We start from the raw sequence: 16314 nt of genomic DNA, 5'->3' as shown, positions 1-16314 counted from the left end.
TATTGCTCCCAAGAACCCCAAGATGAGGGTTGGAACTTGAATTCTGAGTTCTCTTTCCTGTTAGGAGATGGTGCAGAAAAAGAGGCCTCCTGTCACTCTGGAGACACCCTCTCATTGCTCCTTCACCAGGAAGCACAGAAAAATAGGGTCTTAGCAAGGATCCAGTCTTGAGACAGAAACTACACTATTCTAACAGAGAGAATTTAATGGGAACAACTGTTAATTTGGTATTAATGAACTGAAAATGCCAAAAATGAACATTATTGTGTCCCAGAGGTAGTCCGTTATTGTTAGGGCTATCTTCATGTGTGTGTGTGTAACTCCTGTGCTTGCACAGGGTCTCCAATGTAAAAGGCCCCATGAGTGATTTAATACTCTGCTGTCACCATCTTGAAATTCTTAGTAATTTTTGAACAAGTGGTCCACATTTTCATTTTTTTAGTGGACTCTGTAAATTATGCAGTTGGATCCACCTGGAGGAAGCAGCTACCATTCTTAAGGGTAAGGAGACAACCAGAAGAGGTTGACATTATTCATTAGAAAATCTTAGAGAAGGGGGCCTCTGAAGTGTGAATGGTACCTGGTACTAATATCTCTGACTACAGAGAAGGGACCCTCAGATCAGGACACTGAGAGTGGGTGTCAGTCAGCTGGTGTTGGAGTTGTAGAAGGGGCATGCCAAAGCTCGTTCTAGAATGCCTGAGGTGATACCATGAGGCTACTTTCTTGAGTTTTAGAACCTCAGACTGGGCTGAAGAAGGATTGTTCAAGGATGCTAATAAAGCCACAGCCCAAGTGGGGCAGGAAACAAAAGAGATCCAGGAAGTAGAAAAGAGGAGCCAATGACTTCTCCCTTTTCCAGTCTTTCCAATTTCCCTTTGTCCCCTACTGGCAGAGTTTAACAGGCACCGAGCTGAGAAAGCATCCCCTTGGACTGCAGACTTAGACCCGGAGTCATAAATAAAGACAGAAAGGTGAGTGTGAAGGGAGAGCTTAGTAACTTTCACCAGCAGTCAGACTCTAGGAGACGTGTACAAAACGTCTCAAATCTCTGTCCTCCCAGCTGCCTTTGCCGTAGCCTCTCTTGAACCTGTTTAGGCAGAACCTCACAGGGCTCAATGAACCAGCCAAAACGACCTTCTTGAAGTATTTGTGGCTGCACTTTGCCCTGAAAACTTTATGATAAATCATGCAATCATTCTGGTTCAGACCGGTAGAGTCTTCAGATAGATGCCCCTGTGTTTGAAAAACGTAGGTAATCCTTTGTCATGCAGAAGAGTGTCTTTGCCTCTGAATGCTTCCTGGAAGAAACATTTGAAGTAAGCATCAGACATTATGTTCCTCCCTTCATCTTTTCTCAGGTTCCGAGTTGTGTTCGTTCCCACGCCTGGGTGAAATCTGAGAAACATGCAGTTCACATCTAGTACCATCTTACTGTGGGGGTGGTTCTTTTCACTGTACTCAGGGAACGGGAGGATTATTACTTCAATTTAAATGACATCTTTTGCATTTAAGGATTCAAAGTTGCTATAGAAGAGGCCACCCTCCAGGCTAGTGGGTGGGCGTGTTTGCTTCTCGACTCCATCTCCTCAAGCTCTTCCGGGGGAGGGGGGCTCGCATCCTGCCCCAGGCCCTGGAGCCATAATGAGCAATTCAGCTGTAATAGCTTTGGAGAGTTAATGAAAATCAGGTTCTGTGATGCTACTTGACAAGAGCCGCTTTCTTACCACACATTTTTTTCCTACATCCTTTTTTTTTTTTAGGTATACAATCATTGCTTGATAGTAAATTTGCTGAGTTGTACAACCATTGCCATGATTTTAGAACATTTCCATCACTTCAAAAAACAACCCCTTTCCTTTACTTAGCACCCTCCAATCTTTTCAGCACTCCTTACCCCAGGCCTCAGTAACCACTCATCTACCTTCTGTCTATATATTGCCTTATTCTGGACATTTTATGTAAGGCTATACTTTTTTTTTTTAAACAAGTCCTTGGATGAGCATTAGGTACCGTGTTTCCCAACACACGTTTGTGTTAAAAGGAAAGGTTTCATCAGAATAATGATGTCAGGCAAGGTAGCTATATGAATTTAAACTTAGGCTTATCCTCCTAAGGCTAGTTTCTCCACCTCTAGGCCTGCCTCCCTAACAATGCCTTTAAAAATCAGATAGGACTATGGTAGCTAAAGGGCCACAGTTACCCAACTTGTAGAGGGAAGAGAGAAGGTCTGAGACAGAATCGCTTTGTTCGAGTTGTTGGCAGATGAAGAACAAGTACAGTAATAGCTCATATACTTGTCATCCATCATCCATCCCAGTCAAAGAGGAGTGTAAGGCACCTTGTACTAGAATGTCAAAGCTTGACCTTGAGCAGTTCAGCCAGGCCCAGCTGACATGCTCAGCTTGAGCTGTCATTCGGGGGACATGAAGATAGGCAGACAGGTTAACTTGATACACTTGATTTCAACATCATCATTGGATCAAGGACAGAAATAGCAAGGGTGATGAATTCAGAGAAGTTTTTGCTTACAAAATGCCAGAGGTGGGTTCTACACAAAAATATCTAAGATAGATCCCTCTGTGAGATGCATTTTCTTCACAAAGTGCACAATTAACCACAAAGCATGCAAGAATAAAGCTACAATTCCTGCTGCTTGGCTTGTCTCTCTTTTTCATTTACCAGCACGGATCCCCAAATTATATAGACATGTAGAGACTTTGGTGCACTTCTGGGGAAGGCAAGAAAGAGACCCAGCTGTATCAGCTTCCTAAACGACTGCATTATTTTACCCTGATGGTTTTAATTAGAGAAAAATAACTGCATTGAGACCATCTGCATATTCATAATGTGGAACATATGGCTGGTTTTCAGGATTTTGAAAAAAAGAAAATGCATTAATAACCATGCTTCTTTCCATTCATTTCTCACATTCCAGGTTATTTCTTTGAGAAATAATATATTTGAAAAATCTGTTTACTTTTTACGTGAGCCAAATGTTCTCATTCCTTTAGGCCTCGTGTGTTGTGTTGGCTACTATTGTACATTTCAGCAACAAATGCTAAAAAGGATATGGTTGTTTATGATTGAGAATGCCCCATAAGTTGGTTCACAACACTTTGTAGATGTGTATTTACGTCAACACCTTGTCTTTTGTTAGGCATGAGTTACTGGGGTCAGATTTATGGGAAAGTCTTGTTAGAATTTCCTGAGAGCATGCTAAGAACTCAAACCAAGATGGGTGTGTGTTGGGTGTGCTCATGGACGTGTGTGTGTGCCTGTGAGAGGAGCGTGTGTATCTCAGATAAAACACAATAATACACATCTAATTAGACCAAGTGAAAAAGTCAACAGTTGCGAAAATGAAAATTATCAAATATATAGAAAGCATTTTGGACTTAATGTCATTCTGGTAAGACAGTAAATAAGACGGATTGATTTCTGAATTTTAAATTCTTAATGGAAGAAAAAGCAATCTCTATTATAGTAGAAGAAAATAGAAAACCAGTAGAAGTGTGTTTTTTTGTCTGACTTTCGGGTAGTCACTGGATCAATAAATCCAATTCCCAAGGTGAGATAACAAAGAGGAAAACAACCAAAGAACTAGAACTAGCATAGCTGCCTCAGTAACAAAGCAGAAAAAGGTGTAAACAGGGGGGAAGAAAAGATTAGGAAAGAAATGAAATTTTACTCTTCTGAGACCAAGCTACCATGTTTGTAGAGCAAAGGTAAAAGAGAAGAAGGGAAATAAAATTCAGATGGCAGAGACATATATGTTGAGAAGAATTGGAGGAAATCCATCTGTTCCCTAGGAGATTGTCCCTAAAGCACTCGCCCTGTGGGCCTTGTGTATCTTAATTACTTTTGGTGCCCCAAGGAGCTTTAAGGCCTCCAAAGGCTCAAAGATACAATTTCTTTCTTCTGTGTTGCCACATTCTTTCAGAGTTTAGCTGGGGTCTTAGGTGCTTGGATAAAACAGCTTAAAACTTCCTGCCCAATTTACAGACAAAAAAATGGAGATATTTGGACCAGGTATTGTTTATTTAAAAGAAAAGCCTTCAAGGTAGGGGTTGAAATAAACAAATAACTTATGTGGAAATTATGCCAGAGTATCTGTTTTAAGAAAAGAAACAATTTGACACTTCCATTTGTTCAGTGAGGGCATTGGAGAATTCCAGTATTTCACAAAATCTACTGGGATGACTCAGATTGGGAATGAGCTTGCTTTTATGGGCATAGTGAGTGACTCCTTTTCAAGGAATTGACTTAATCTGAATTAATTCCGTCCTTTTTTCCCCTTCCAGTTAGAACATCATACCTATGATTTCACCAATATCCTGTTTTGAAACAGACTGTACCAACTCAGTTCAAATGCCATACCTCTTTAAATAGTAGAAAGGCTGCCTTCTTTGTTTTCCCAATCATCTCCTTTCTAGTGATGATAATACAAAGTTAATAATTTTCTTCATATGGTTTTGAAATTCATTTTATATTTTCTGTCTTTATATGTAGCAAAAATTCCCTTGGTTTTATATGGAACTTTTTCATAATGGGTCCAGCCTGGTGTTCCTTGTGTATAAGTTTATCTTGGATATATGCAGTGTAATGTAGGTATTCTTTATGGTCTGGGTACCATATTGTTTTATTTGTCTTACTCAGGATTTTTGTTTTCTATCAGTTTGCTAGTATTGTGGAACTCGCTTATAGCTGATAACATTGTCCCTGTTCTCTGACAGGAAACAAAGGATGCTTAGATGTAGAAACGTGCCATGTTTTAGTGAAATATGGACCATTGGATCAGTGTGAACTCTTTCTCTTGTTAAACTTTGTTTGGCTTCATGCCAATCCAGAAGTGACCATGAAATACAAAATCTTCATCAATAACTGTTTTTCTTTTCTCAGTGACTTGTGACAAAACACGATCTATACCTGTTAGTTTGCATTTGACAATGCCTCAAAAACCTCAATCAAATCATTATTCAATGTGAAGTGACCCGAACATCTGAACGAATTTTCCTTTTTCTTTTATTGTGGTAAACATATGTAACATAAAATTGACCGACTTAACCATTTTTAAGTGAATGGTTTGGCGGCACCAGTACATTCACGCTGTGTGAAACCATCACCACCATCCTTCTCCAGAACTTTTCACCATCCCAAACTGGAACTCTGAATTTACTGAACCATGACTCTGCCATCTTCCCGGCCCAGCCCCCACTCACAACTATTGTATTTTCTGTCCCTATGACTTTGACTATTCTAGGTACTTCATATAAGTGGAATCCTACAATATTTGTCCTTTTCTGTAAATTTTCCCTTTTTGAATAATATTGCAGCATGAAGGAGATGACTTGGACCCCAAAAATGGCTCCTTCATTTTCCAGTCAGTAGAATATGGTCAGAGACCCATGAGGGTTTCCCCATTAGTCCAGTAAGGGTATACTTCAATTAACTTCATCGAAAACAAATTCATCTCACGTACTACCAGATGATAGAATATATATACTCATATGAGAATACTTTTAAGTTCTTGGAGCCAAGGATCTAAAAATATTTTGAAATAATACACTAACTGAAAGTATTCCCTCTTGAGTGTGTGTGTTTTGTATATTCTCATAAAGGAAAGGATTTTGCTTGGTAATGTTAATAATCTCCAGAGGCGCCTGGGTGGCTCAGTCAGTCAGACATTCTGCCTTCTGCTCAGGTCATGATCCTTGTTCATCAGGCTCCCTGCTCAGTGGAGAACCTGCTTCTCCCTCTCATTCTGCTTCTCCCCCTGTTTGTATGCGTGTGCTCTCTCTGTGTATCAAATAAATAAACATTGTTTAAAAAAACAAACAAACAAACTAATCTCCATAAGCCATATTGGAGTTTACAAAGGATTTTTCACAGACCCCTTCCTATGAAACAGCAGTCTTGAAAATGGTAATGTTCATTCCCATGTTTAGATGCTACAGTTCAGTCTCATTGAGATTCACTCCCTTGCACGCACAAGGCAAGTGAGTGGTGTTGCTGGGGCCCTGAGCGTAGTCCCGTTGTGATGGCCCCACACCCCTCCACCTCTCTAATGACCCCCCAGTGGCACCGGAAGTCATGTCCGCATGTGGAGTTCCAGTCCGTGCACTATTCAGCATGGGCAGTGCTCTCCTTCATTTCAGTTGACCTTCTAAGACACCCTCCATTACGTCCAGCTCTCTGTTAATTACTACGCCCAATACTCTGCTACTCCCAGAGCCGGCACTTGACCTACACATTGTACGATTCCCGGAGGGTCAGATACTTCCCACATCTGACAAAGAGTTTCCCCCAAGCTGCTACACTTAAGGGTCAGGAGCTCTTTCGTCTCACCAAAACTGGGTCACGTTACAGATAGTGGGGAGAGATAGTGTGTGACTTGTGCAGAGTGGCAGCCGACCAAGTTCTGCCGCTGGCAACGAAAGTGGAAAATGGCTTATGCTAACATCCAACATGAAATTGCAGACAATTAAAATAATAATAAAAAACGCTGCCAATGGTATTAAAAAAAAACAACGCTCAAAACTTAAGGAACATAGTGTAGAGCATCTTGGTTTTACCTGGTAATCTCTCAGCTCTGTGTGTCTGGTCTGTGGAGGAAACCCGGCAAAGGGAAGGAGATAGGAAGCAGAAACCTCGCATCTGTGCTTTCTTAACTCTTGGAACCTCATGTCCCCAAGAGAATTGTCGGAGTGGTTTCTAAATTTAAAAAAAAAATGTAGCTTGGCAGGGCTGCAGAGTGTTTTATTTCTTAAACCCTTACCGGCCGCAACCATTGACAGAACCATCTTCTGCTGGTCCTGGGAAGCTGCCAAAGTAGGGAAATGTGTTCTGCTGTGAGGATTCATCTCTCTCTCCTTCTTATTTGCTCCTATTTTCCGTGGCCCTTTGATCCTTTCTCCTTTTCCACTCCCAATTGGTCCCTGTATGTCTTGTGCCAATTGGCATGCTTCTGTTAAAGAAGTACTTTGCTAATAATATCCTAGCTGCTCTGACTTCTCCACGGTTTCTCCTGCCCTGTCCGGGTACACTGTCCCTTGCTCTGAATCTTGCCGCTGAATCTTGCTAGTGCAAGACGGTTTAGCCTTACCTTCTTTACCTTATGTATAGATTTACCAAACATCTTTGTTCCAAAGAATTTAAATGTTTTCCGAAGTTTTTCTTTTTTTTAGATAACATTCTGTTTGAACAATTTGATAAAAAGATAGTCATCAAGAATTAAGGCTAGTTTGTTAATGTCGCCTACCATGTTGAGGCTAGTTGAAATACAGTTTTGGGTTTAAAAAAGTAAATCTGATCAAGAGATACTAATAACAGAACAGCTCAAATGCCTGTCCTTCCCACCAGCTGTGCTCTCCCTCCTGACTGAGCAGGCCTTTCCAGGCTTCTATTCTGCGACACAAATAAGGAGTGGAAGATTCCACTTGCCTCCTGCCATTAACATGCAACAATTCTATGCATTTCTAAAATAAAGAACAAGCTTGGCTTGTTGCCCAAGGACTCCTAAGACTCACATTTCAGATGCTCCTGGCTATGGGTTTCTAGAAATCAGTTTCCTCGTTAGTCCTCTTTCAACTGATTTTGAAATTCGGCCTTTGGATTTTTTTCTGTCTCCTTTCCCCTCCATTCCACATCCTATAGGTGCTTTAAAACAAAGCTATATCAGCCACTGAGAGCTATATGTGACATATAAGTAAGGAAATTTCATAGAAGAATAACTTTTAAGGGGGTGCCCTTCTGTCCTTTGTTTTCTTTTTTAGCCCGCTGAACCGTTGTCAAGCATAAATGTGATTTCTGCGCTTTGTTTGAATTAGGTGGCTTGGTTTACATGAATATTTTATCATTATACATTAACTTTATCTGGAACATGATTTTTTAAAGAGTTCTGTTTGAGTAAGGATGTTTTTATTATGCCCTAGGCCTCGTTTTTCTATGGAAATGTGCTTTCAGCATTATAATAGAAGTCTATTGGAAAACAGGATTAAAATAAAAACACTTGATTTTGAAAGCAACCTTTCAATAATACTGTGTCTAAGGCCTTGATAAAGTTTTTTAGGCTTTTAATATTTAGTAAAGTAAGTTGTAGTTTTGAGAGAGCACTCATATTGGACAGAGAGAGCACACCTCACCTCTGTGTTTCATCAAGGAAGATGTCTAGGTCTTAAACTAGGGAGCCTTGGACTTTAATTTCATGCCGACCCTTAGCTGAGTGATATTGGATGAGTCATTTCACCTCTTTGAGTCTTGGCTTTTCACCTGTAAGGTGAGCACACTTCCTGGGATTAGAGCTCAACCCCATTGAGCTCCCAGGAGGCATGGAGCAAACAGTATTCAGGTGGCTTTCTATTAGGAGATGAGACAGAATCCAGTCCTGCCAGCTGCGGGGTACCATATATTATTTTTCTTTTGGACTTGAAGTAAGAATTCACTAGGAACAATTGTGCAATTTAGCTTATCACCTTAATACATTTTTCTTTAAATGGTATCTACCAATGGTTTCTTTCATACCTAAAACTGAACTTTTATTGTACCCTCAGCCTTAAAAATTAACTGCCACCAAAGTGAGTCAGTGATTTATTAGATTTTTTTTTTTTCTTTCTAGCTGAACAGTGCTTCTCTGCTTCTAGTATATAGTTGAAATCTCCATCGTATGTCATTTTGCTTCTCTACTGGTATTCTAATTTGAATCAGCAACATTTCTCTTTCTGTCTCCCTCCTCCCTCCTCTGTGCTTTTCTTTCTTCCTTTCATTTAATATGTATTTCCTGAGGGTCTGTTACTGGTGTGACACTGTTCTAGGTCCTAGGGATACAGCAATGAAAAAGTAGGAGGCCTTCTTTAAATGAGCTGCTTGGAGAAGGCCTCTCTGAGAGGGTAACATTCAGGCCGTCACCCAGAGGCTTCTAAACTGCTCCTGCTTCTTCAGCCATGTCTCAATCTTTGTGGTTACACTTTCCAGACATACACAGCTACCTGGCTTTGTCTTAACCTCATCATGAATTCCATTTGATTGTTTCTCAAAAATACTTGGGAGATCATATATGCCAAGGGTGGCTCTACCCACTTTTTCCTATAAACCTTTCCAATTGAACTTTTCAACATGGACTAAAAAGCCATTAGTGAGTGGGTATCTGTGATGGTTAATTTTATGTGTCAACATGATTGGGCCACAGGAGGCCCAGATATCTCGTTAAATATTGTTTCAGCGTGTGTCTGTAAGTGTTTCTGGATGAGATTAGCGTTTGAATCTACAGACCGAGAAAGCAGACTGTTCTTCCTAATGTGGGTGGGCTTCACCCAAGCCATTGAGGGCCCGAGTAAAGCGCAAATGTGGAGGAAAGGAGAATTTACTCTCTGCCTGACTGCTTGAGCAGCATATTGGTCTTCTCCTGTTCTCAGGCTGGAACTTCTATCATTGGGTCTCCTGTTCTCAGGCCTTTGGACTTGGCCTGAAACTATGTCACTGACTTCCCTGGACCTTCAGCTTGCAGGAGGCAGATCACAGGACTTCTCAGCCTCCATAAATGAGTGAGTCAATTCTCTTTCTCTCTCATGTGTGTGTGTGTGTGTGTGTGTGTGTGTGTGTGTGTATGTGTGTGTGTAATATACATATTACCAGCTCCCTTCCTGCCACATGGATGGGAATATGACCCAGACTTGGACAATTCTGTTATCTTGCATCCTATGCCTTCAACACCTGAAGAAATCCTATGAAATGGATATTACCATAACTTACAGATGTGGAACAAGGTCAGAGACGTTATGCAAGCTGCCCAAGGTCATCAGCTAATAAGTGGTAAGGCCCAGTTTAATGCTCATGTTCTCCCACTGTTCCATGTTGCCATTATATCATAATGTTTATTTTAGTGAACATAACTATTGCTTTAAATCCTGTAACTAAGATGATTAGCAATACTTCTTTTCTAGCTACCAGATACCTTATACATTTAGCCAAAGCTCTCATTAACTGAAAGATGAAGTTGAACCAAATACTCATGAAAAAATAAGTGTGAACAAACTTTAAATAATGTAACTTTATTAGCATAAAAAGGGGATTATAGAGCAATGGCAAAGGTCATATGTTATTTTTGTTTGTTTAGCATCTCTTCCTTTAGGAAATTACCCTACTCCCCACATGGGTCTGGACATATTTTCTTTCTTTTTTTAAAAATTTTTTATTTATTATTTTTTTTAATAAACATATAATGTATTTTTATCCCCAGGGGTACAGGTCTGTGAATCACCAGGTTTACACACTTCACAGCATTCACCATAGCACATACCCTCCAATGTCCATAACCCCACCACCCTCTCCCGACCCCCCTCCCCCCAGCAACCCTCAGTTTGTTTTGTGAGATTAAGAGTCACTTACGGTTTGTCTCCCTCCCAATCCCATCTTGTTTCATTTACTCTTCTCCTACCCCCTTAACCCCCCATGTTGCATCTCCACTTCCTCATATCAGGGAGATCATATGATAGTTGTCTTTCTCCGACTGACTTATTTCACTAAGCATGATACCCTCTAGTTCCATCCACGTCGTTGCAAATGGCAAGATTTCATTTCTTTTGATGGTTGCATAGCATTCCATCGTGTATATACACAACATCATCTTTAACCATTCATCTGTTGATGAACATCTAGGTTCTTTCTATAGTTTGGCTATTGCTGCTATAAACAATCGGGTGCATGTGCCCCTTCGGATCACTACATTTGTATCTTTAGGGTAAATCACTGGGTCATAGGGTGGCTCTATTTTTAACTTTTTAAGGAACCTTTGGACATATTTTCAATCAACTTCTTTGGCATCCAAGTGCCAACACCCTTAGCTCCCTTCCTGCCATGGTGATGAAAATGTGACCCGGGTTTGGACAATTCTTATATCCTAAGCTAAGTGATGCCTCTGAAGAGTGGAGTCTTGACTCAAGGAAGGCCAGTGAAAATCTTCTGCCAGGACTGACATATTGCTGTCAGGAGAGAAAAATTTATTTTGGTTGAAGGACATACATTTCTACTGACAGTAATCACTTTTCTGAAACATAAAGTCTGCAATGTGATGTATACACATCCACACACATATGTGCATAGAATATACATACACACGCATATATGTAATTTTTTTGGGTCTCTCTCTTTCTCCAGCTACAAACCCAAGCAAATTCTGATTAATAGGAACATTTCAAGAGGCTATAAAAAGAAGAGGTACTTAAAGGTTATATCCTGAGCTAATGAGAAAAAAGAAGGACCAGAAAGTCTAAATACATGCCTAGCTTCATGCATCCAGGGTTAAAATTTAAGCCAGCATTTGTGATTCTTATTTTGTTGTTATTTCTATCAAACGACACTACGTCAATCTTTCAGAGATTCAAGTTTGCCTGACTTGATAGGAGAGGTAGGAAGCATTTACCGTATTCAGGGAGCATGTTAAGTGTTGCAAGCGAAAGGTGATCTGGGATCTCACGGAGTTTAAGACAAACCATAAAACTTGTTCTGGTGCCTGTTATTTCCAGGCATTCCCAGGGCCCAGGATAGGATCTAACTAAATTGATGATTTTGTTGGTTTATCCATTCTTGGTTGAGGATGTGATGTTCTTACACAGGGGGCCAGGGCATCACTGAACCAATATGCCCTGAGAACCTACTGGGTCTCAGGTGTTATACTGGAAAGTAGAAGGGAATGCTGATGACACTGAATTTGATTTCTGCTTTCATGTAGATTATGTTCTTGCCTAAGGTAGACGTTATGCTTTAAACACATCATTAGTTACAAAAGTACATAAATGATAAAAGTATTTACATTGTATTTGCATGTGTTTTACAATCCTGTGAGGTAGTTACTGGTTATAGCCCACGTTCCAAAACTAAGGATGCCCCTTTCCCCCCATGGTTAGACAGCTCGGCAGCATCACCAGATTCCCGGTCAGCATTCCTGCAGGAATACAACAAAACCTGCCTGATGGTTGTTTTTTGTTGTTATGTTGATATCTGCATTAGCAGTGGCAGTTCTGCATTCTTACTCTTTTTTTTTTTTTTAAAGATTTTTTAAAAATTTATTTGAGGCAGAGAGAGAACATGAGTGGGGCCAGAGAGGCAGAGAAAGAAGGAGAAGCAGGCTCCCCTCTTAGCAGGGAAACAATAGTTTTCTTGCCTACTAAATGGAGCAGCTTGTGCACAGGCACCCTTACCTCCTGCTATAGATCTATTCCTAAAAAGGGCACTGAAGTTGGATGCTTACAAATCCAGATGCTGACAGTGATGATATAGCTTGGAAGGCAAAGACATTCTACACTGGAAATGCTAACAAAACATACCATCTCTCCATTTATTTTTTAATTAGAAATTCAGTTTTGTGTACATTTGGCCTAAGGAAATAGGACCTGCCTAAACTGTATTCTTAGATGTCAATTCCTTCAGGATCACTTCCTCCGTCCCTAGACTAGGTAAATTTTCTTCTTTTTTCTTCCAAAGTAAACTGAATTGTAAATTCCGGTTTTGTATTATTTAAATAAGTTTTGTTTAATAATTTTCACGATTAACAACTCTTCTAGAAAAGCATCCAAGCACAGGACACAGAACTGCATCAAGTAGCATTCATACATGTCCCTAACAGACATTAGAACTTTCACCCTTCTTTGTGATAGCCCCAACCTTACTGGTGACCTCTGCTTTTGAATACTCCTGCAAAGCCCACCACAAGCTCAGTTCATGTCCTCAAACCACCAGCTTCCGTTCATATGATCACACTTACGGTGCAGTAGTAGAAAAGAACACACACCATGTAGCATTCATGGTAGTTGACAAAGGGGTAGGGGGAATACAAGTGTTGTTTCATTTAACACATTCAACTAACATGGGCTATCTAAGAACAAAACCCACTTACATTCTTCCAACATATGTGGATGTCCTTCAACTGCAAAAAAAACCATTTGTATGTTATTTGCTATCTTTGCCATCTGCACACTTTCTCACCAAAGCCACAGGACTGAGAGACACACCTCGCCAAGTTGAAAAATATCCATTATGCACTACCATGTCTCTGCATGGCCTTTCTCCTTTTCTTGCTCATACTAACCTTTCATGTCTTGGTGCCACCATCGGTCCCACACAAAATTTCAAAAGTTCCAACAGCCTTCTGGTTCCATATCACAGGCTTGTGTTCATAGCATTGGGACAACTCCGTGAAATAAAGAGTAGCAGATAAAAATGGGACACCCACTGTCAAAAACACAGCCTCTGCAGCGTGCTGACAAATTCTTGAATGAGAAAGCATGTGGACAGAAATATTCCTACGGCGGAGTATTCACAGCACTACTTTCAATGAAGTGCTTCTTCCATAAACATTTGAAATGAGATGAATTGTAGAGAGTAAATGAAGGCTTCATAGTGCATTTTTGCATATGAAGAGAGACAAGTGTTAAAAAACAAAAGCAAAACCAAAAGAACTGAACACTGTGTTGCCATGATCTCCGAAAATGGAGAATCATCCTAAGGAAAAATGCATATGGTGGGGTTCAAATTAAGTCAAGGAGAAAAGATGGGGTGCCTGGATGACTAAGTTAGTTAAGAGTTTGACTCTTACAATTTTGGCTCAGGTCATGGTTCAGGTCATGAACTCAGCATTGTGTTCAGGTCAGAACTCCTGCATCAGTTCTGTACTCAGCCTGGGAGTCTGCTTGAGATTCTCTCTTTCTCCCTTTACCCCTCCCCCTCCTTGCAGGTGCATTCCCTCCCCCACCCCCATAAAAAATAAATAAATAAATAAATAAATAAACAAGTAAATCTTTAAAAAAAGAACAAAGAGAAAAGAATGTAGTTCTAATCAATGATTTCTATTTTAAACATGTGAAGAATCCACTTGACACCTGCAGGTATAAACTCTTACAGGAGAAACTTTTTTAAAAAATTTTATTTATTTATTTGTCACAGAGAGAGAGAGAGTGTGCACAGTCAGGGGGAGCAGCGGGCAGAGGGAGAAGCAGGCTCCCTGTTAATCAGGGAGCCTGATGTGGTACTCAATCCCAGGAAGCTGGGATCATGACCTTGAGCCAAAGGCAGATGCTTAACCAACTAATCCCCCAGGCATCCCCACGGGAGAAACTTTCTGTTAGCAATTGTAGTGTGTTGGTTTTTACTAGTCAGGCAAACAGCAGTTCACTTTTAAACATATTCCTACCCTTTATGTAACAAAACTTACAAAATTTCTTTAGTTTTTCCTCTTTTTTCTAAAGAAAAAGGCCCCAAATACTGCTGAATATACTCCACACTGAACAAACCATTTTTTTTAATGAATGACAACTGACGATTATTTTTTTTTTAATTAAAGATTTTATTTATTTATTTGACAGAGCACACAAGCAGGGGGAGAGGCAGAGGGAGAGGGAGAAGCAGGCTCTCTGCTAAGCAGAGAACCCAGTGTGGGGCTGGTTCCTAGGACCCTGGGATCATGACCTGAGCTGAAGGCAGATGCTTAACTGACTGAGACACCCAGGTGCCTCTGAACAAACCAATTTTGAAAATTCCTTGTACATATGTATTTTATAATATACTTACCACATGTTTAGAAAAATTTGAATTCCCACTAGTCTATACCAACCCTACTGTCTACATTCTCTAGCCAGAATATTTAGAATCCGCACTTGAGCCAAAGCCTCCATAAATACCGCTGCCTGACCTTGGATTTGAAAAGGATCCCCAACCCACTGCTACACCTGAATTAGAACTGCTATCGGAGTTATTTCCAGAACCAAAGACCTGATTTGGCTCCCTGTGCATGTTACCTTGGATTTGGTTATTGCCTGATGGAACTGGCTGGTTCTGCTGAGTGGCTCACATGCCCCTCGAACCCCAGCTGCTCTGCAGTGCTCCTTGGGCGACAGCCCAAATAATGCCTAGCACCAAAGTTCACCCTTCCACCCATATTACTATCTTGATTGTTTTCAAACCAGCTCCCTGCCTTCTACTTTTACCAAACCCACCCTGATTCCCAAAGCCCCTTAGGTTACCACCAAGTCTTTCACATCTTTCTGTCAATTGCTATCCTACTTAGGTTCAGCATTGGATATATGAATGCTGATTCCTTTAATGATCAAGTCCTGTCCAAAGGGAGACTGGGTGACTGGATCATCTGCAAATGTAACAAAGGCAGATGACGGGAATGGTCTGGGAATAAAGACAATGATCGCTTCCCTGTCTTGGCAAAAGAAGTGCTGCGTCTCCTCAGCAGTCATGTCCTCGGTACAATGCCCAACAAAGGCCCTCCTTCTTCTCAAAGTCTCACCTGGGTGCTGCTTAGAAATAGGAAGTTTCCCAGTGACACCATCATCCATCAGTCCTAGTTGCTGTGACTTTCCTTTCAGCTGGGCTTCATATTCAGTAAAACAAAGCTAAACCCTTTTCAGTAACCACTTTTAGTATCTTTCCTTAGAACCATAAGAATGTCTCCAAAGGTACTAAAATATTCTTTTAGATCTGTACAGTTGTTTTCCATTATTAAGTCAGATGCTTTCTGGACAGCTTTTCATTTTCATGGCTGATGAAGTATCGGTCTCATCCGTTTTTTTTCCTTTGTTATCTTTGGGATAGTTGACAACATTTACTAGTTTTCTCCAGCCAGTCTCAGGGGCATGCAGAATTTCTTCTATCAGCAGGCTACCTCCCTATACTGAGACACTCCTGGAGCACAGCCCGCATGTCCCTGGAAAGAAGGGGGGTAACAGAAAACAACGCTGTCTCTTCGTCTTCTGATGGTACTTCAGTGGGTTCATCATTCTCATCTTCAGTTACCTGAATATATTCAGACATCTTATTTTTCCATGAGGCCACTGCTAGGAAACCTGACAGGGAAACCAAAGCAGCAAGGGACCTAGGAACAGCCTTGCTACCTCTTCACTCCCACTGTAATTTCCTGTTTGTATGTATGTTTCTAATAAGATCCTGCTTCTGTCCCATCCTATTCCCAACCTCATAGCCTGTGAAATTGCTCAAGAGAAGAACCAAAGCATTCATCTTTGCATGGTCAACACTCTAAGATATTGTTGGACTCTCAGTAAATGTCTGCTGGATGACCGAATGCTTCCTGGATCCCTAGTCACTAGCTGGGGTTTTTATCAGTCTGGAAAACCTTTTCTGGAAACATGAGTCTTGCTCATTGGCCACAAATCCTTATCATGGACTTACCCCTCAAATCAGACTATGCAGAATGGGGCCAGAGTAGAGAAGATCCAGCTTTACCATTGCCTCATGAATGTTATGGTATGCCAGGACCTTTGTAGAAGGGGGTTGGGTTACTGTGAGAGACTTCCC

At 40.7% G+C, this 16314-nt stretch overlaps 1 pseudogene; it reads right to left on the bottom strand.

Moving 5' to 3' along the window:
- Positions 1 to 14622: 14622 nt before the first annotated feature.
- LOC111157915 lies at positions 14623 to 15813 on the bottom strand (annotated as a pseudogene).
- Positions 15814 to 16314: the final 501 nt, after the last annotated feature.

Source organism: Enhydra lutris, unplaced genomic scaffold (assembly GCF_002288905.1).
Source record: "Enhydra lutris kenyoni isolate GAN:26980312 unplaced genomic scaffold, ASM228890v2 scaffoldscaffold3, whole genome shotgun sequence".
Lineage (NCBI taxonomy): Eukaryota > Metazoa > Chordata > Mammalia > Carnivora > Mustelidae > Enhydra > Enhydra lutris.
This window is presented reverse-complemented; position numbering and strand designations above follow the sequence as displayed.